Source organism: Triplophysa dalaica, chromosome 7 (genome assembly GCF_015846415.1).
Source record: "Triplophysa dalaica isolate WHDGS20190420 chromosome 7, ASM1584641v1, whole genome shotgun sequence".
Classification (NCBI taxonomy): Eukaryota; Metazoa; Chordata; class Actinopteri; order Cypriniformes; family Nemacheilidae; genus Triplophysa; species Triplophysa dalaica.
In genome coordinates this window covers 2,596,335-2,617,079 of record NC_079548.1, presented here as the reverse complement: position 1 = coordinate 2,617,079, position 20,745 = coordinate 2,596,335, and the positions used below count along the sequence as shown (strand labels likewise).

The window sequence follows — 20,745 nt, the reverse complement described above, 5'->3', positions numbered from 1 at the left end:
CCCATCGTGGGTTTATTGTTTTGTGACTTAATAAATATTGTTTAACCCCATCTCTACTGTCTGTGTTTGCGTTCTGTCCGTCCGGACGTGACAGTTCGAATGTGAACATAAATGACTGTCCATTTCCAGAGGAAACTGAAGCCTCTACTACCAGAGAAATACAACAAAAAACTGTAATTGCTTTATATAAATTAAATTCAGTCTTGTGTTAGATGGAATTAATGCCACTTTCTCTGATTTAAATAACTCACCCAAACTAACCTAAAACAGATAATATTTGTTTGTAAAACTTTGTCAGGGGATTTTAAGAACCCCACAAGCCTCTCTCTGCTCACTTCTGGAGCTGGATTGTTAAATAATACATCAAATTGGAGATAAAAAAGATGTCAGTATGTAAACTCATATAACTAAGTAACGGTATGAACACTAAACATATTTATTCATGTAGACTTTACTTCCTCTATTTAACAGTTTAACAAACAGTTCTGTTCTGTTTTGTTCCCTACATTCTTTCTTCAAGGACTGACATCCACGCTTGTGATCATACATTTATACAAATCATTATTAAATGTACAGTTGGTCATTATCAATATTACTATTATTTATATTTTTAAATCAAAACTGATGTCACTGAAATGACAGCTCACATGCACAATAGACTTATACATGTCACGGTTTTCCTTAGTTATGATTGTTGTGTTGTGTTTTGTTGTCTGTGACTGATTTCTTAATGAGTTCATTAGTCCCTCACCTGATTCTGTTTAAACTGATTCTGTTCCCCTATGTATTTAAACCTGTCTGTTTAATTCACAGTCCTGTATTGTTTTTACATGGTTATGGATGTTAGTATGTGTCTGCTCCTGGTTTATCCTTGTTCAATTATTTTCTAAGTGTCTTTCGAGTTCTACTTCGTCATGCACTTGGATAATACAGCGTCCGTGACAATAAGAGACTTTCTTTTAATAAAAAAGAGCTGATTGCAGCACATATGCAGAATATTGCTCTTATGACTGTAGGCAGTGCTTCCTAAGGATAACAGCATAAAATAAATATTATTCATCTTTTCAATGTCTACTGTATTGTATGATATATGATTTAGTTAAACCTGATCTTCTCTAGGTAAAACCATTTTTCTCTAAGTGAAACCAGCTTTTCTCTAAGTGAAACCAAATTTTCTCTAAGTGAAACCTACTTTCATTTTAGAACAAAATGAATATAAAGGTTTATAATAGCAGCGTAAAAAGAGAGTCAAATTAATGTCACCTGTCAATGTCTTTCCAATGTACTTTTTTTAACAAAAAATCGAACATGTCCAGGTGACACAATGAAACTGTGAACGTAGCCTCACAATGTGAGAAGACGAAGGAGATTGTTGTTGACTTCAGGAGAGCGCACACTCAGCATGCTCCTCTGACCATCAACGGTGCGACTGTGGAGAGAGTGAGCAGCACCAAGTTTCTGGGTGTGCACATCACTGAGGACCTCTCCTGGACTAACACTGCAGCACTGGCCAAGAAAGCACAGCAACGTCTCAACTTCCTCCGCAAACTCAGAAGAGCCAGAGCCCCGACCCCCATCATGTGCACTTTCTACAGAGGCACCATCGATAGCATCCTGACTAGCTGCATCACTGTGTGGTATGGCGCCTGCAGTGCGTCCTGCCGCAAATCCCTTCAACGGATAGTGAGAGCAACTGAGAAGATCGTCGGTGTCTCTCTCCCCTCCCTCCAGGGCATCTACAGCACCCGTCTCACCCGCAAAGCCCTCAGCATTGCAGGTGATCCCACCCACCCGACACACAGCTTCTTCAGCCATCAGGGAGGAGACTGCGGAATCTCCAGGCGAGGACCAGCAGACTGAAGGACAGCTTCATCCATCAGGCTGTCAGGAAGCTGAACTCCCTCCCGTTCTTGCCCCCCTCCCCTCTTTTACCCCACTTAACACTGAACTCTGACACTACGATCCCCCCCCCCCCCTTTACAACTGTGACCTGCACCAGTCACTTTGTGCAGCACTGCAGCAATGATCTCTACCTCATCCAGCATTGTCTGTAATCTACCTCTTCTGACAGTCTGATAAAAGACTGTTCTTTTTCTTCCACTACTCGCATCTGCACAGTTTTGTTTTATTTAACTGGTTTGCACTCTATCTGCCATGTGCCTATTGTCACTTCATCTCTTTTTTTATTTATTTTGTTATTTGTTCTACAATGTCCTTATTTGTATATCTGTATAGTTTGTATGTACATATGGTTAAATCGTATTTATCTGTATTTCAACGTCTACTGTCAGTGTTTAATGTTAATTGTATGCACCAAGGGTCTGAGAGTAACGCAATTTCAATTCTCTGTATGTATGTACTGTACATGTGGAAGAATTGACAATAAAGCAGACTTGAACTTGACTTGAACTTGAACAAGACTCCTTGATAAATGGCAGCATGCAGGTGTGGTATACTGAAAGTAATTGTTAAAATTCATGTTGTTTATATACTTTTCTAATGTATATGTGTTATAGTTTATGAAAATTAATTAGGTTTCAGTATGTTGCGTAACAGGTTTGCTTACGTGCGTAATGACGTCACCGGGCGTAATGGGGAAGTACGGTCGCGACGCGATTGATCATCAGTAAAAGCACTGTCGAGAAAGCATTGCGTTCTTCTTGTTCTTTTCACTAATCTTCTCCTCATTACAGGTAACTGTTAATTATTTACGTGACATATAGGCTACATAGCTAAAGATGAGCACCGTTAGAGGGTAACTGTTAATTAAACAAGGAATAATATTCATCACCTATTAAACAATGTACAAAGGATAGCAATTGTGCTCCTTCACCAGGTATTTCAGTATGTTTGTAAAAGTAAATGTAATCCCGTTGTGTGTATATGGAAAGAGTTTAGTTTCTCTTTGTTCTGAATTGTGATTTGAACATGGTTGACGTTAACGATATATGAATACTGAATGTTATTAACGGAGGGGATGATATGTCATGTGTAATGATCATTTATCTATGTAGAGTTTAACGTATGTGTGAATCATTAATGCTGTGCATTCATTTTAAACATATCCGATGTCATTACATTAAATGTGATCAACAGTAAAAGCACTGTCGAGAAAGCATTGCGTTCGTCTTGTTCTTTTCACTAATCTTCTCCTCATTACAGGAGTACTACACAAGACTGTACCATGTACTCCACACAAGTTTGCTTTGTTCTTTGTAGTAACACGTTTTTAGTAAAACCATTGACACATCAAACTGGCCATATGTTCTGCATAGTAATCAGTCTACAGTAGCTATTATAATAACCATAGTTCAACCACTGATAGATCGTAGATTCTGAATTTCTTAAAGCCATTATGTGCAATGGCTGTGGAAGTGTGTTTTGACTGTGAACGAAAGAAATTGTTGTTTAGCTTTTATTTCCTTTGCTTTCCTTTTCTGGATCAAATATGCCATAGTTACTTGAAGACATAAAGTAGCTAATCTTTTATTTACTTCGATATCACAGCTAGCTGACCGCTAAGTAAAGGCTGCGCGGACTTACTTTGTAACTCCGCCCCCTCGTAACTCTGTTCTTACGCCCATGACACGCCCCTACGATATCGTCTTTTTACGGAATGAAGGGTCCCGCTGTATCTGCCTTTTATAAATGTGATCAAACTAAAGACTCTACGGTTATTTGAAGGGTGCGATACTATTCTGTAAGTACTTACGATTAACATGAGATATGCAGAAGTACTATGTGTTAGGACTCGAGAGTACTGACAGGAGCTGAGGTAAGTGCACATGGTTCAGAATACCTGACTTCGAGGTTGGAGTTGAAATTATGACCTGAAATGGGTTGTATACTTCAAATAGTCAGTATCTTACCTCTTCAGTAAGCACGGTGATTTGATAAGGAACACTGTGTTTGAAAGATTGCGTCTAAAATGGGATGTTTTCTTAACATGAACCAGTATCTTGATTGCACCCTACTGGCCACAGTTGTTAATTAAACTCCACCTTTAAAAGTTTACATAGTTCATCAAAGACGAAAATGAATAACATGTAAATGTTTGTAAATGGTTTTACAGTCAGAATGTGCAAAATGGGCTTTTATCTAAATAAATATAACGTTCACTAATAAATAACTACACAACAAAAGGAGGATCTTTAATGGTGGAAGCATTTTGCCTATTAGCGGCAGGCAACCCCCCAGGTTTGCAGAATTGGTTTGACATAATTCCGTATAAACTGGAAACTGACGTCTGAATCACGTCTTGTTTACGTGTGTTCTACGTGTACTTTACGTGTTTTTAACACGTTACGTACGTGTTAAATACTCGTCAAGTACAAGTAAATTTTTAACACGTTAAATACACGTTGAGTACGTGTGGTATACACGTTGTTGACGTGTAGTTAAAATGTCAAAATTCACATATATTTGACCCACTTGGCTCTCCATAAACACCTGCTGTGTCTCCTTCCACTAAACAACTGCACGGCTCAAGTGAGGACGAGAGATACACGGACTGAACACGGGTTGAACTGAGACAGAGAACCACGGTTTGCGAAGCTATCGAAGGACATTACTTTATATTGTGAATCTCTGAGCGTGCTCAAGAAGCAGCCGCCTGTGTTTGTTTCAAAATAAAGCCCGTTAGATTCAAGCCAACATCATCCTCTTCCTTTATACTGATGTCGTTACAATTAAAAACTACAAACTACATTTAATACGACTGAAATGGCCTCCTCCCCAAAAAAGACTCTTATCTGCAAGGAAGTTTTAAACTTATTATCAATGTACAGAGCTCACGATGAAACACGAGCAGACCGATTTTTTTTGTTTAACCTCCTAAGACCCGAGCTTTGGTTTGGCTTGCATTTTAGATTTCTTCTAGCTATTTGGGGTTAGGGTGAACCAACGAATATAATTACCAGATTTTATCTTTGTACATGAAGCTCTTTTAGAAAAAAATGATGTCCATATAGCCTATGTGGATGCCAGGTCGTAGGAGGTTAAAAAAAGTCGTTCGTAAAGTCGTTAGGACATACATTTTTGGATTCGTATTTTCATATTTTCGAAATGTTAGTTGGCACGAAAGAAATGTAAACCTGCTCCATACCATGTGTAAATAGTGCGTAAAACCGCACATACGTTCTGTTTTTTTCTGACAAACTGATGACACTGCATTTTGATGCACTATGAAAGCATTCATATATATTATCATAATGATATTTCACAAGTTATTTTGCCCAGTCTTTTATAATTTTTTACTTTTTAAGTAGGCCTATGGGTAAAACGCAGAGCTGTCCTTTTTTACCCAGCCGTCCAATCACAGTGGAGAAGATGCGAGACAAACACTACACTGACCAACCATCATACACAACATTGGAGAAGGCAACATTACATTTACATTACATACATTAATTAAGCATTATAACATCTGAGTTAAAAGTGGCTCACTATGTGACAGGTATTTCGGTACAACCCCCCTTTTTATTTATGCAGTTATAACTGCTTTATACTGCATGTGTAAACAAGTAGCAAAGCGACTGTGCAGTGTGAAAGGTAAACAATATTTTAAGGTCTTTTTTTTAGGTCTTTATTTGGTATAAATCCATGAAGTGGATGAGCTGGAATGATTATGGACAATGTGGACTACATCATATATACATGTATGTGCATTTTAAGCTCAGAGGATTTTGCTGTGCTTGGTGTTAATAAACTGAATCCAATAATTGAAGATCAAGAGTATCAACAAACGTGTTAATGTCTATTTATGAAAGAATTATTTCACTATTAAACTCCCACAGTTGGTTTCCTAACCATTAAAGGGAGCTGATCATATTTGTTGTCAGCTTTAGGTCAGTTATACTGTTGTGTCATTGAAAGGGTTTCAGTGCTGAAGTTGGTTTTACAGTCAGTTTGGGAATATTGTGTCTTGAGCAAGTCAGTCAACTCTGTTTCCAAATAAACAAGCAGATACATAAAATATGTTTGAGACGAATAATACATTTTTAACAAGAATATGTTTTAATAGTTGAGTTTATTGATTTATCACATAAGAGTTTATTTATTGAACAATCTGTGTTGTATCTTCTGACCAAAGACAATGTCTTTGGGCATATAAAGACCTGAAAGAACAGTAACAAAAAATCTATTCCTTTCAGAAATAATGGTCAACAACCAGTACATAAGTGAATTAGAATATGCATAAGTAATGACAGTCCCAAACCCTTTGTCCTTGGAGTGTTAAGAAGTTGTGGAGTGGTGATACAAAATCACACCATCACACTAAAATATTTACATCCAACCCTGATGAAACTTAATTTGGGTTTTACGTAAATAATTTTGATGGCAGTGAAAATGTTTATAATTCATCTCTGTTACAAATTCACAAACAAATGAGGTATATACATGTCTCTTTACCTGTATCCCCTCACCAGCATTCAGTACCAAACTAAATATAAATTAAAACACTCTTTACACTTCATGATTAAACTATTCTGAGGTTTAGCACTTTCTTTTCAACCATTTGTTGAAAAAATATTCTGTTCTCTATTTGTGAAAAGTACAGATCAAAATTACACATAAAAATGAGTGCAAACAGTTTGTGATAAATGCAAGTTTGAATAAATATATATATATATATATACTGTATATATCTGTAATCACACAGGATAAATATGGAAATACAGTCAGCCATTTCTCCTGAATGTATAATCTCAAAATATAAAAAAGTACATACAAAATAATGTAACAACAAAAAACAACAAAAAGAAAATAACAATATTTCATTATTTATAAATAAAGGTAACAGAATGTTCAACACAATAACAAAGTACAACAACACAACGTCTCGGGGGTTTACAAGCTCTAGTTTTACTTCTTTGAACAACATTGTGTATTGAATTAAAGAATGATTAAAAAAGGATCTTAATTATGTAAGTAAAATCTGTTAGATTATACCTTTGGAAAGGATCGTATGTCAAGTGCAACTGGTCCCTTCATGGAGAATCCCCCAAAAAATGACACTCTGGTGCCAAATTCTTTGTTTAACTGGCTCTGGATCAATGGATCTTCAACCGAAATACAGTGTAGGCCTATGCGTATTTTACCAGAAGTTCTGTAAAGTTTACCTGTGTTTTTTTAAAGTTTACCTGTGTCCCTCAATTGCTTCAATGTTTTCTCATTGTCCTACTCAGTGGAGATGTTCTGATCTGGTTTTATACAGCTGTGTATAAGATATCAAACCATTTGAAGCTCTCTCTTTCCCCCAAAAATGTATGACTTCCAGCAGGTTTCAACTCATTTGAGTACAATTTATTTTTTGTAACACCAAAGTTGTTCGTGTAGGGCTCTGGTGCGACCTGATGCACTTCACATTTATAGTGGATGCTGGTAAAAATTTCACTGACGCCTGATGGTGTCCTGGACATCTTTCTCTGACATAAATTTATACAGCTGTTTGACCTTTTTAAAGTTGATGTAGATCTCTTCCTGTAGAGGGAATCAGTCTTGTTCCTCTCTAGATCTTGGAGAGTCTTCTTCTCTTTTATCTTGTCAATCAGGTGAATATTTTTAACAAGCTCACTTCTGTTTATTTCATCAAAGATACGCTGTTGAGAACACTTGTTCAGTGTGTCGTTTGACGGTTCCTTTAGTTTGTCTTTCCTATCTAAATGGACAAATGGCTCGAGGTCAAGAATATAGTGCATATGTTTACTCAACACATCAGAATATTCCTTCAGTTTAGGTTGTTTACTGGTCAAATCTTCCATCTTGATTTTCCCTGACAAGACTTGACCAAGAAGTTGATCATCTGATGTAAACGGTGGGGTCTTTTGAAGTATTTCTATGACTTTAAGTGAGACTTCATGTTCACCATGATGATCATCTGTGTTGTATGTGTCATAATAATTTGGTCTCTGAAAATGAATCTTGTCCTTTTTGTGTGTCGTTTGTTGTGATTCGCTGGAGGCGTTTGTTGCAGACTCAGCCAATGTAAGATACATCTCAAGACTGTCTGGCTTTATGGGATCATCTCTGTCTTGTTGAAACTTATACCTCAGCTCACCCTTAAGAACCCGTGCCAATGTGTCACATATGTATGATTTGTCCTTTGAAAAGGCAAATGACCATTCATATTCCACATTGAAGTCTTCTTCTCTTTTCCTTGAGTAATAAGACCTGGCCAAGACCTGTAATATTACTGCATCCTTTTTGTAGACCTTTGTAGCATTAAGTAAAATGTTCTCTTCTCTTCCTGGTGTCTCCTTCATTATATCAAGGATCAGAGGTGAAAAAAGCCTCTCACTCTTGGTTGAATGTCGGCTCTTCACTAACATGCTGTGGACATCCTGCTTTAGTTTCTGTTTCCCCAGAAACAAATCATAACCTAAGAATGTTGTGAGCAGTGTGTTCATGATATCGGCCTTTGTCACTCCATGAGTAGCTACAAGTTCATCCAAACAGTGTTGGGCTACACATGAACCTCATATCCTCAAAGACAAATTTAGAAGCTGCTCTGCATCTGATCAAAAGAGTGGAAAACTCCTTGAATCCATCTTCTGCTTTGCAGGATCGACAGTCTTCTGTTATGGGCAGATGGAGAAACTCTTCACATGCACTGACTGACAGCAGAGCATTCCTGCAGTAAACACTCAGAAGAACAAGAACAGCAAACAATTGAGCGTGTTCATCTTGAAAGTTGAAGCCTTCAGAGTATTTTCTACAACACGTTTAAGATACTCAGATGAACCGTTAGTCTGTAGATACATGAACCCATGAAATGTGTCTGTGTTTGTGTAGGTTCTCTTGAGCTCTTTTAACTTTTCATCAAAGAGTTTCTGTTCTTTCTCAAATAAATTGTTTCCAAGGTAAACAAAGTTGTCATTATCTTCTTCCTGTTCACGGGCTCAACTTTCATACAATTGAGAAGAATGACTTGATTTTGAAGAAAGTTTTCTTTCTGACATTCCTCCTCAATTTTGGTTCTGAAGTGTTTCAATATCAGAAATCTTGTCAAAATCATCAATCATGAGTAAAACAGGGAGTCTTGTTTGTTGCTCTTTTGCCTCAAATGTTAGTAACTCCACTACCTGTTGGGCTACTTTTGTGAGATCATGTGGTTTGTACTTCAGTGCTGCACAACAATATTTATTCTTGAGGGTCCAGAGAACATGCATGGCCAGTGTAGTTCCACCACACCCTGGAAGATGAAAGATGTTGAAGAACACACAAGATCTCTTCATATTGAGCAGTTCTGGAATGATGCCATCAATAATGTACTCAAACTTGTCCCGTTTGATGAATGGCACCGTTCCCGGCTGTTCAGAGAAGTAGAAGTTCCACCACGACACTTTCCCTCCTCTGTAAAAACTTTCTTCATGTTGTTGTTTGTCCTCATTTCCTCCATCACATTGGTTTACACAGAGAATACTCAGCAGATCTAATGTGTCCTCCGTTTCATTTGATAACACAACCTTACCGCCACGAACACCAGGCAGAAATCGGCATGATTTACGATTCTCTGACCAGAGACTGAGCACAGTTCCATTTATCTCAGTAAAACTCAACTCAGAAATGCATCTTTTGGAGATGTCAACTCCATAACGCCTTATTATCAGATCCTTCCAGAGGTTGTATGTTGTTTCATTGTCATAGAAACATAAGATTAGATTGTTCCCATGTAGCTCCTGACAAAACATATTGAATGTCTCCAGCATAGGGTCATTTCCATCAGTAACTTGATTTAACAGCAAGAATATGACGAGACATTTCTTGGTGAGCATCACATCCTTTCGGCACAGGAAATAAACAGGATGTCGCACAGACGATCCTTTCTCAGTCGACCACTTCTGAACATTTGAGGGGTTTTCCTCCATTACAGAAAACCCAACTTGTGTTTATGGTTAGTTTAACTTGTCTGCAGTCTCTAGAAATGATTGTGTAATTTCATTTTCAGCGGGCAAATGATTATTTGTTCCCTTGTCTTTAAATAATGTAGTCAGTCCATTCTTTGCAGATTCTGGATCAAAATCTAGAACAGCCATCAGTTTCATGTAAGTCAGGATCTTCAGGTTTTTTAAAGCTGATCAGGATGGGATTTGTTAGCTACCACAACATACCATGTGAAGTGTAACTTGTCCAAAGAGCGAGTCCCTCCTGTTAACATCTCACATAGTTTTAATCCCTGGATGTTGTTTTTGACATCAGAGAGATGATTTTCTTCTGCCTCCTTCCTCAACTGAGACAACTTTGACATGTCAGCAATATATTTAGTATACTCTTCAGACTTAATCAGATCATAGATATTGGTGCTGTCTCTTATAAAAAAAGACTTTTTATATTTTTTTCTCTTCAGTCCTGCACCTTTGGGATCTTTTTCTAAGTTAAGTGTGTGAAAATAAAGTTTGTTACAGACTCTAGAGGACGGCTCTATGTCCACCTCAATGACATATTTTCCAGTGGATGTCATGTCAGCTTTTAGAACTTCAACAAAACGAGGAGGCATAATACACATCTTTGCTCTTTTAACAAACTGAAAATATTTTTCTTTCTGAAAATGTTTCTTGATTGCTTTTGAATGCTGTGTAGTAAAACTATCTCTGTTCTGGACACTGACACCCAGAATTTTCCCATCATCTGCCACTCCAAAATGAATGGTGCCATTGGTGCGGCTGTTCATACACGCTGCTGCAAATCTAATGACCTCATATCTGTATTTTGTCATTTCATTCTCTTCTGATGTCTTGGTGAATGCTTTGAATTCATGGCAAGGTTGTATATAGTCTATAGTACCAGATTCAGGTGCATCAAGAATGCTGTTTTCCTTGTATTTGTGAGCAGCATTATAACACTTGAACGGATATGGCTTTCCGCTACAAGACGTAGTCAACTTGTTTTGTTTCAATTGGTCTCTGTTGTGAATAATAAGAATTTTCGCATTCAATGAAAGGCCGAGCTCTGTGAGATCAGATTTCTCCAACAGGAGAAGACTCGCTCCGTTGATTTTCGCAGTGTATAACAGTTCAGCATCTTCTTTGTCTACTTTTATGCGTAGCATCCACTCTCTCACATGGTTTTTATTCCAGTCCTTCATATCCGCTGGACGTTCAGAAGAAACAGACTGCTCATCTTCGTTATTCTAAATAAAATCACATATAGACAAATAGAAAAGCTTTATACAGTTGTAATAAATGCAGGCTACTTTAAGGTATAACAAAAACTTTGTGTTGATTAGGTTTATAACGGTTTGATTTTATGGTCTTTAGTTGTTTCTAAAGAGTAAGTAACATGATTCTTAAGGTTCTACTTTGGCTTATGGAGTGTCCAACAACAAGTTTATGTGCATAAAAGATGTAAAATTGCTATAATGTCGTAATAATAGACAGTTATTCTTACCTTACTTCTTGACTGACTCTTAAATTTCCGCGATTCTTCCGTTTAATTCCCTCCTATCCGCCTGCCTAGTGTCATGTGATTGGTCAGATGGTGTAGTATATTGTGATTGGTCAAGCGCATTCAGAATGTGCCACAAACGGAACGCCTATCATAGTTACGGGAGTTTGCTGTGTTGGTCAAACGCGTAAAGGTGACCGTGCGGGAGCTGCCGGCATTTAACTTTAGTTTTGTGGTTTATTTTTTATTTTAAGTTGTTGAAAGTTCGCCGGTGACCTCCTCCTTCTTCGTATTCCTTGAACTTGTTAAAGTGTTCATCTTGTGTCGCAAATGGAATGCCTACCATCATAGCTGGATTACGGTTTACAGGTTATATATTATATACAGTGTAGATAGAGATGGCGGGGACTTTACATTACCAGTTTGAGCCTGAGTCTGACGAAGAAACATCCACAGACGATAGTAGATAAATAGATCGACAATAATAGCTTGAACACTTAAATTAGCCGAGTTCATAGCTAGATAAAAAACTGTAATACCCCAGAAATAACGGTACATGTTAACGTTAGCGTTAAATGCATTAGTTTAACACAGACAAATATTTCTTGAATTTCAGACAAAAATAAAGAGTCACACTTACAGGTTGTGATTCGGTGGAGCTAACAGGTCCAAATAAGGTTGGTATTTCCCAATTTCAAGGACAGTCTTTTAACATATCTGATTATTGAAGCAATCTTTGGTGAAATAATGCGCGCACAGTAAAAACCCTGGGGTTATAGCTACTCCGTTGGTGGTGATTGAAAAATGATCTGTTACCATTGTTCCTTCAGAATTTCTTCCTTTGGTAGTTTCAATAAGGCGGACTAAGTTTCACAACATAGAACACAGGTTCTAGACATGATACACACTAGAGATGCGCCGATGAGCTAAAATGTCAACCGCATCCGCTGCTTCAAATAAATGATCCACCCGCCCGCACGTATAATTTTCTCTGATATAGATATCCGCAGGCGACCCGGACCCGATCGTCACTTTAATTGCTCAGTAAATTTTCTAGCACTGTCTTTGTCTGTAAATGCTTAAATCTAATCTTTCGATTTAGCACATGTATGATGTACCAGTCTTATCGCTTTCATAAACATACAGTGCGTCACAGTATTTGCATATAACAAACCCAGCACTTTATTCTACCTTGTTACAAACCACTTCGCTAAAACGCTCCCACACGGTACTTTTCTTTCCTACCTTTTGTTTTGTTTTTAATTCTCCCTTTTTAAATTTCTCTCGGATCTGTTTTGCCTCCTAGGATGGCGTTTTAGTGCCATGTTAAAAATAAAATAAAATTCTCGAAATGTTACGAGAATAAAGTCGAAATGTTTCGAGAATAAAGTCGAAATGTTTCGAGAATAATTAAATATGTTACGAGAATAAAGTCGAAATGTTTCGAGAATAAAGTCGAAATGTTTCGAGAATAATTAAAAATGTTACGAGAATAAAGTCGAAATGTTTCGAGAATAAAGTCGAAATGTTTCGAGAATAATAAAAAATGTTACGAGAATAAAGTCGAAATGTTTCGAGAATAAACTCGTCGTAAAACGTATTTTGACGTGAATGCTGTATTTTAAGAATTTAATTATGTTTAAGCACGTCATCTGAACCAATGAATTACTTCTTAGTTCTACGGAAACCTTGCAAACACCATCAGTCATTTTTAAAACCTCTTTAGTTCACATTTTTATAAATCCTTAAGGATCGTGGCTTTTATAAACTTGATGCAACCAGATTTTTGTACATTAATCAAGCATTGTTTTAATATTTCAATGTTTGTATTCTATTTCAATATTTCAATGTTTGCTTCCGTTTATCATTTGGATGTTTATCACATCCATATGTCACAACGCGTTGGGACCCCCGCTGAAGTACTTCATCCAAATCCTCCACATCCATTGTTTCTAGCAATTCTGTGATTTTTCTCAAAATATTACGAGTTTAATCTCGTATCACTACGAGTTTATTCTCGTTACATTTCGACTTTATTCTCGTAACATTTCGAATTCATTCTCGAAATCTTGGATTTTTTTAATTTTTAACGTGGCACTAAGACACCGTCGTAGCCTCCATTTCTGCTTTAAGAAACAGACCGTTCTCTACCGCCGACACGCGCTCGTTTCTTTTAAATTACTGCAAATTAGCGCCTGATTAAAAATGCGTTTAAAACATATTCGTATTTTTTTGAAATTTTGTTAATATTGTATATGATATTATCGACCCGCGACCCACCCGTAATTAATCAGAATCTATTTTTTTATTACCCGCCCCGCGGATCATCCGCAGCGCCCGCGGATTTAAGCGCCATCCGCGCATCACTAATACACACGCATCACAAACAAGAAACAGTGTTTGGGAGAGGAGAGAGTGAAGTTACCGGCAAAACATAGGAGAGACGAGACGAGAACTAGTCAAGAGTCGACTCCCTTTTTACAAGCCAATAACTTTGATATTTATTTACCTTCGGACTCACAAATTGGCAGACTGCTTACTTTCAAACACGACAATATAACAGACTGCATGAAATGTAATTTTCATGATCTTATGTTACTTACTCTTTAAGTGTTATTGTATCTTTCTTGAGCTTTTTAAAGTTGGTGCATTGCATTCAAAGTGTTAAGGTTTTCTAAATATTAAATTAAAAACATATTTGTCAAATGTTAGAATATAAGGTGATAAAAAATAAACACAGTCTTGAAATCTCGGGCCTCATGTACAAAGACTTGCGTGGAATTCATACTAAAACATTGCATACGGACAAAACTGTAAATGCTAATTTTTACGTTAATTTCACTGTTAGTACATCCGACAGTGAGAGTAAAAGCTCACTGTCGCAACGTTTTTGTGCGTACACAGCGTTGATACATGAGGCCCCTGGTGAGTTGTCGTGTAACATTAATCATCATCTCTCTTGACTTACCACTTCAAGCGACATCATTCATGTGTTCTTTATTGTTTTTATAAAAGTAGAAAACCTTCATTTCATGTAGCTGCCTGGGTAAATTCAGACAAACAGTTTACAGAATGTTAATCCCTGATACACGGTGTCCTTACATGCATAAACAGAAAGAAATGTGAAAAAGACATTACATTTACTTTTGTTTGTATGGATCACTTTTGAAGAAACAAGGTATAAATAACCCCCATAATCTTAAAAGACAATATACTGTATTTATATACCTCACAAATGTTTATATTCAGTATCAATTTACATAGTCATCTACAAATATAATTTTCAATTACAACAGAAAGATTTTTTTGGAGCCCTTTAATCTTACCTTCTGTGACAAGTAGGCTAAAGAAATCATTTCAGGTTTTGCTTTTTATTGATGGGAGGGGTGGGGTGTAAGAAAGAGAACAGGTTTCATTTCTTTATTTCTAAAAACTAGGACACCGGAAAATAGACAACTCTACAAATGTTACTTAATATTACACAAATTAAAATAAAGAATGGGTTTTGGTATTTTTGTGTCTTCTTAACTTTGGTTTAACTAACATATTTCTTTAAGCTATGCATTTGTTAAAAGAAGAATATAGTTACATTTTGATAGATCTACATTACAAACCTTCTTAAAAGAGCTGACAGTTTAGGGCAGTCATAATATAATTTATGTCTATATAATCTTCTTCCTGCTCTGCTACTGTCAGATTTTAATCTGGAGTAAAATTAATGACTTGAATCCATATAGGATGTATACCATTAAAGAATGTTCTGCAGGTTTGACATGATGATGACTTAATGATCAAATAAGTTTTGTTTTGGGTTAACTTTCTCTTAGTGGCTAGAACTCGGAGTTCAGGCCAAATTCTGAGTTCAGATCTCAGCCCTCGACAGGATCTTTGTGTATTTGATATCATGTCTGATTACATGTAAGTGACATCAGTCTTTTGGCCTGATTTGGTTAGAGATTAACTGTATTGTGAGGAAAGTTTCCATGTTATTCAATGATCGATTTTCAGAGATCAGTGTTTCCATTTCATGTGTACGACACTTCAAGAAATATACTATCTACGTCGCTGACATGCATATAAGGAATGTAAATTTAACAAGCTTAACTGGATTAAACTTTCGTTGTCTAAAAGTTCTGGGGTGTTTCCTGAAGAACTCGCTGCTTAACCACTATAGTATGATGCATTGTTGGAGAAACTGATAGTCACGACTGTTTCCTGAACACATTGGGTGTGTCTCAATCAGCTCCCTTGTTCAGTAGTCAGGGCACTGATCAGGGAGTTGGCCATTCCGACAACATTCGTACACTAAACAGTTTCACAATGCAACACAAAAACCAGTGAGCAATGATGATCGCATGTTCCCTTACTGAAAATCACGTGAAATCTTTTTATGTATTCTAACAGAAATCCCACGAGCAAACTCAAACATAATAAAACACGAACTTTAGAAAAGACAAAGATTTATTTTACGTTATAAATAAACTTTTTTTATAAATTCTAGACAGGGAACACAATCTTCTTAATATTTACAATTAATATTTCACTAATTTTATGTATGTGTGTGGTCAGGAATTACATGAAACAGAACCTGAGTGCAGACAGCTCTTTACCCAGATACTTTATTAAGACACAAATAGGACAGCTAATTTAAAATCTCTCAGGGGGAAAACATAAGCAAGACAACATAAATACACTTCAATAAAAACTTAAGACAGACAAGACTTGACAACGCCGAGGGGACCAAAGACAAGGGAGAGAACGGTCCAGCACAAGACAAGACACAAGGGCTTTAAAAAGGGGAGCAAATAAGGAGGTAACCTGGGAGACAGGTGTAGGGGGTGGAAGGATGATGGGATAATGAATAAGGAAACAAAGGGGCGGGTCTTAGACTTGGGGCTGTCATGATCCTGTTAGCCTGAACTAGTGAAACAACTTCAAATAGGACAGAGGGCTGTTCCATAAAACAAGATGACGAAATAAGCCAGGCTAACTTTTGAAAATCAGACTTATTGTCAGTCGATTCGGTTTCATAGAGCATACTTAAAATATTTTGAACTCAGTTACTATGGCAACTTATGCCTGGAAATTAGACTAAGGCTTAGTTGTTGCTTAACTAGAGGTCAATGTAATGTGATGATATTACTACTGATTTTCTTTAAAAATGCAATATTACATGACTTTAAGGAACATTCTAAATAAACATTTAAAGAAATCAATTACATAAATTATAGAACACAATAATAAGTAAATATATCTTCTGTTGTCATACATCTGTGTTAGATTATATCAATTTGATGTACTGTAACTGTTTAACTGAATATAACTTGCTCAGAGATATCTTAAAATATATCATTGCCATTGTTTTGTCTCGCGATGAAAACCAGTAATGTATTCTTCTAAGGTATTTTTATAAAAGCAACATAAATATCTTAATTCAACTAAGGCATAGTCCTGGTTTAAACTAAGCCTTCTCTGTGAAACCAGGCCTAAATGTTTTCTTTTTAATGAATGTAACGTTTGCAGCATATTGGAACATTAATAAACTTTATTTTCCCTGATTTGTTTGAGTTTGAGTTCTTGAGTCTCGGTTTTGCTAACATTTCTGCACAAATTTTGCAAACGCGGTTGTTTTTTATTATGCACATGTATGATGGAATTAACTTGTTGCTAAGCTATTAAGCTATTAATATGTTGACAGTGTTCAGTTTGCTAACCGTAGTACCAAGTCTCGTATGTCTAACATTACGTAACTCAGACAAATGATTTAGCCATGTAATACATATTCATCAAGTTAAGTCAAGTTTATGTTCCGTATATATAACCAATATGATATTGATAAACTTGCAGTAGCCTTAACTAGTTCTGACATGGCGTTGTTGTTACAGATAGAATGGTGGATCTTGAACAAATTTATTCTAACATTTAAAAATTGCTAAAACTTTAGCCTATGTTTGATGCATTAAGGTCAATAAATTAATTTGGATTATTGATGACAAACAATCTAATTGTAGAATTAACATCCATGGTATTCTGTTCCATAAGTATTGGACTCAACATTCTCACCAAAGCGTCTGCCAAATACATAAAACATTTTTAACTGATGCCAGAGGAAATGTGAAGGTGGTTTAACGGCTCTGAATTGTTTTATTAGATTACCTTTTGTATTTGTTTACAAGCTTTTAAATAAATTAAATCAAACATTGAATAAAAGTATTTTTTTGAAATGCCTGTCATCCTTTTTTGTGTTCAGATACATTTTAATTAACTCATATTAAGACCTCATATATGATTTCAAGTAATATTTACAAAAAACAAACAAGTAAAGATTACTGAGGAAAAGATAACTAGGACTCTTGTAAAGAAATATTAAGTATATTTAGAAGCATTATTTAAATAAACCTTCCAAGCAAAGGATGAGAAAAGTTTACTTTTCCTCGTACTTGGGAATTTCTAGAAAAAACTACTTCAGAATCAGAATCAGAAGAGCTTTATTGCCAAGTGTGTAGTCTGTTGTAGTCTTTGTACGTCTGATTTGGTGGCCGAGCCATACCAAACAATAATTGAAATGCACAGAAAAGATTCGATATCCGCTGAGTAGAACTGAGTCAGTAGCTCCTGTGGTAGGTTAAACTTCCTCAATTGACGGAGGAAATATAACCTCAGCTTGGCCTTCTATACAATGGAGTCTTTGTGGGACTCCTACTTCATGTCCTGAGAGATGGTTGAGCCCAGGAACCTGAATGACTCCACAGAATCCACAGTGCTGTCCAGGATGGTGAGGGGAGGAAGTGATAGAAGATTCCTTCTGAAATCCACTATCATCTCCACTGTCTTGAATGCATTCATCTCTAGGTTGTTTTCACTGCACCAGGCAGCCAGCTGTGTAACCTCCTTACTGTAAGCAGATTCATCACCCTCTTGAATAAGGCCAATGACTGTGATGTCATCTGCAAACTTCAGGACTTTGACAGAAGGGTCTGAGAGGTGCATTTGTTTGTGTAGAGTGAAATTGCAGTTGAGAAAGAACACATCCTTGAGAAGCGTCGGTGCTGATGGTACATGTGCTGGATATACATGTGCTGGATGTACACTGCTCCAAAGATCTCTTAAATATATAAATGAAGATTGGCGACAGCTGCTCTGCACAGACTTTCAGGCAGGAGGGTGAAACATTGACTGGGCCAGGTGCTTTTCTGATCTTCTGTTTGCGGTAAAGCTGGCACATCCTCTTATCAGATCCTAAGTGCAGGTTGAGTTTCAAGAGGAGGTGTTAATGGTATAACTGAGATATGGTCAGGGCGGGTGTGGAGGGTTAGACTCTGCTTTTCAGAACGACAATAGAAGTCGTTCAGATCATCAGCCACTCATGCCTCCTCCCTCTGAACAGCTCTCTCACTTGGATACGAAAAAAAGTGCCACTGACACTCTTTGGTCCACACTAACCTCCTGCTTAGACAGTTTATGCCCTCTTACATCTAGGCCATCTTGTGAATCCCCTTCTGCCCCCTGGTTATCTGATGTTCTCCATTAGCATCGCGCCACACTTAGGTCTGCTGAGAGAAAGTGGAGCAAATCTAAAGAACCTACCCACCTCTATCTCTATCAGTCCCTCCTCTCTTTTTTCTCTGCTGATGTCTCCTCTGCGAAAACTCAGTACTACCACGCTAAAATCTACAACTCGATTGACTCTCATACTCTCTTTAAAACCTTGTCTACTCTGGTCAACTGTGGTTATTTATTGATGTTATATTTGATGTTTTATGTAAGAATCATTCATTTGTATGTTGTTTCCGTCAGGGCACAAAATAGCGGAACACTAGCGGATTCTGGCTGCGGTTCCTATAGGCTCTCCTCAGAAAATCATTGTGTGCCTATGGGGTTAGGTGTTCTCTCACTTCTAATCATCATCTTTGAAATGATATATTTGAATCTTATAGTTCCCACCGAGAGTGTTTAAATATGTCCCTGTGTGAATTTTGTGAAATAAGTGTGAATTAACACATTTATTATGCTCATTGTGATCGATTAGCTCATTAGCTTTCTTTGTTTAGCATGTGAGTGGAGAGAATTGCTTGGAAATAATATTGTGCCCTGTGTGTGTTTCCCACAGGTCCAATAAAAACTCAGACCCAATCAGTTTGTCTTGGCTCCTATTTTCACCATTGAAATACACAACTAGAGTAAATCAGTTAGACACATAGTCATCACAGGTAAGCGTGGATGTCCAAGTTCAACACATGCAAAATATAAATGAGTAATTGTGCTCTACCATACATTCAGACGGCTACGCTGAGTCGCGTCATTTACAGACTGCGACGAGGGGGCGCGGTTTAGCGAAGTCTGGAGAGAGAGATAATGTAGGCCGGTGGGAAAGAAAAAGATCAAATTAGGACTGATCATAAATACCGGTCTTTTGTTTCAGTGATTGACGAGAAGAGGATAAAGCCACCAAGAGGGGAGAACGAGTGAGGAGTTTTTGGTAGAGAGCACGAGCGAGGGAGCGAGAGAGTGAATGCTACCAGAGGATTAAAATACCAGTGCCAGGAGGCTGTATTTAAATATTATTTACTTTTACTTTATGTTTATATTTAATAAAGAATCTGCTCAGCCATGCCGACCCTATCTTCTATTTTCGGATATATTGAACCGGATTACACAGACATATTGAAAATGTATGATTGAGGAAGTTTGGGGAAGGATATGCTTCTCAGCTTTCTGTTCTTGGTTTCAGCATGTTGATTTTGTATCATTCTTCTTCGACATCGGCACACTGCACACTTTCTGTATATCTATTGACCCCTAGTGGACTAATGCATTTTTTGCGCATGGGCTGTTGTACGCGGAACGTTCGTGTGGTCTCAAAAAATATGCTTCATTTGGACGGTGTGCGGACGTGTGGACGACCGCGGACCCTTCTAATTACGAAAATTGCATCTTGCGGACATCTTTCGGACATACGAACCATACTTCCAGATTTATGCCTCAGTGCTTGGTCCGTTGCTATTTTCTATATACATGACATCCCTAGGCTCTGTCATTCGGAAACATTGCTTTTCCTATCACTGCTATGCAGATGATACACAACACCACCGATCCGACAATTTCTGCAAGCCTTTCAGCATGCCTGAATGATATTTTGCTCTGGATGAAGGACCATCACCTGCAACTGAACCTTGCGAAAACAGAACTGCTTGTATTACCGGCAGACACAAAGATTCCTCACAGCTTCTCCATCCAACTGGGCTCATTAACCATCACATCTTCCAGACCACCACTGGTTCGGCACCCCCTTATCTTCATTCACTAATGCAGACTTATGTACCCATCAGATCCCTACGAACGACGTCTTGTGGAAAATTT

At 37.3% G+C, this 20,745-nt stretch overlaps 1 pseudogene; it reads right to left on the bottom strand.

The window, feature by feature from the left end:
- Nucleotides 1-6,011: 6,011 nt before the first annotated feature.
- Nucleotides 6,012-14,616, bottom strand: LOC130425908 (sterile alpha motif domain-containing protein 9-like; annotated as a pseudogene).
- Nucleotides 14,617-20,745: the final 6,129 nt, after the last annotated feature.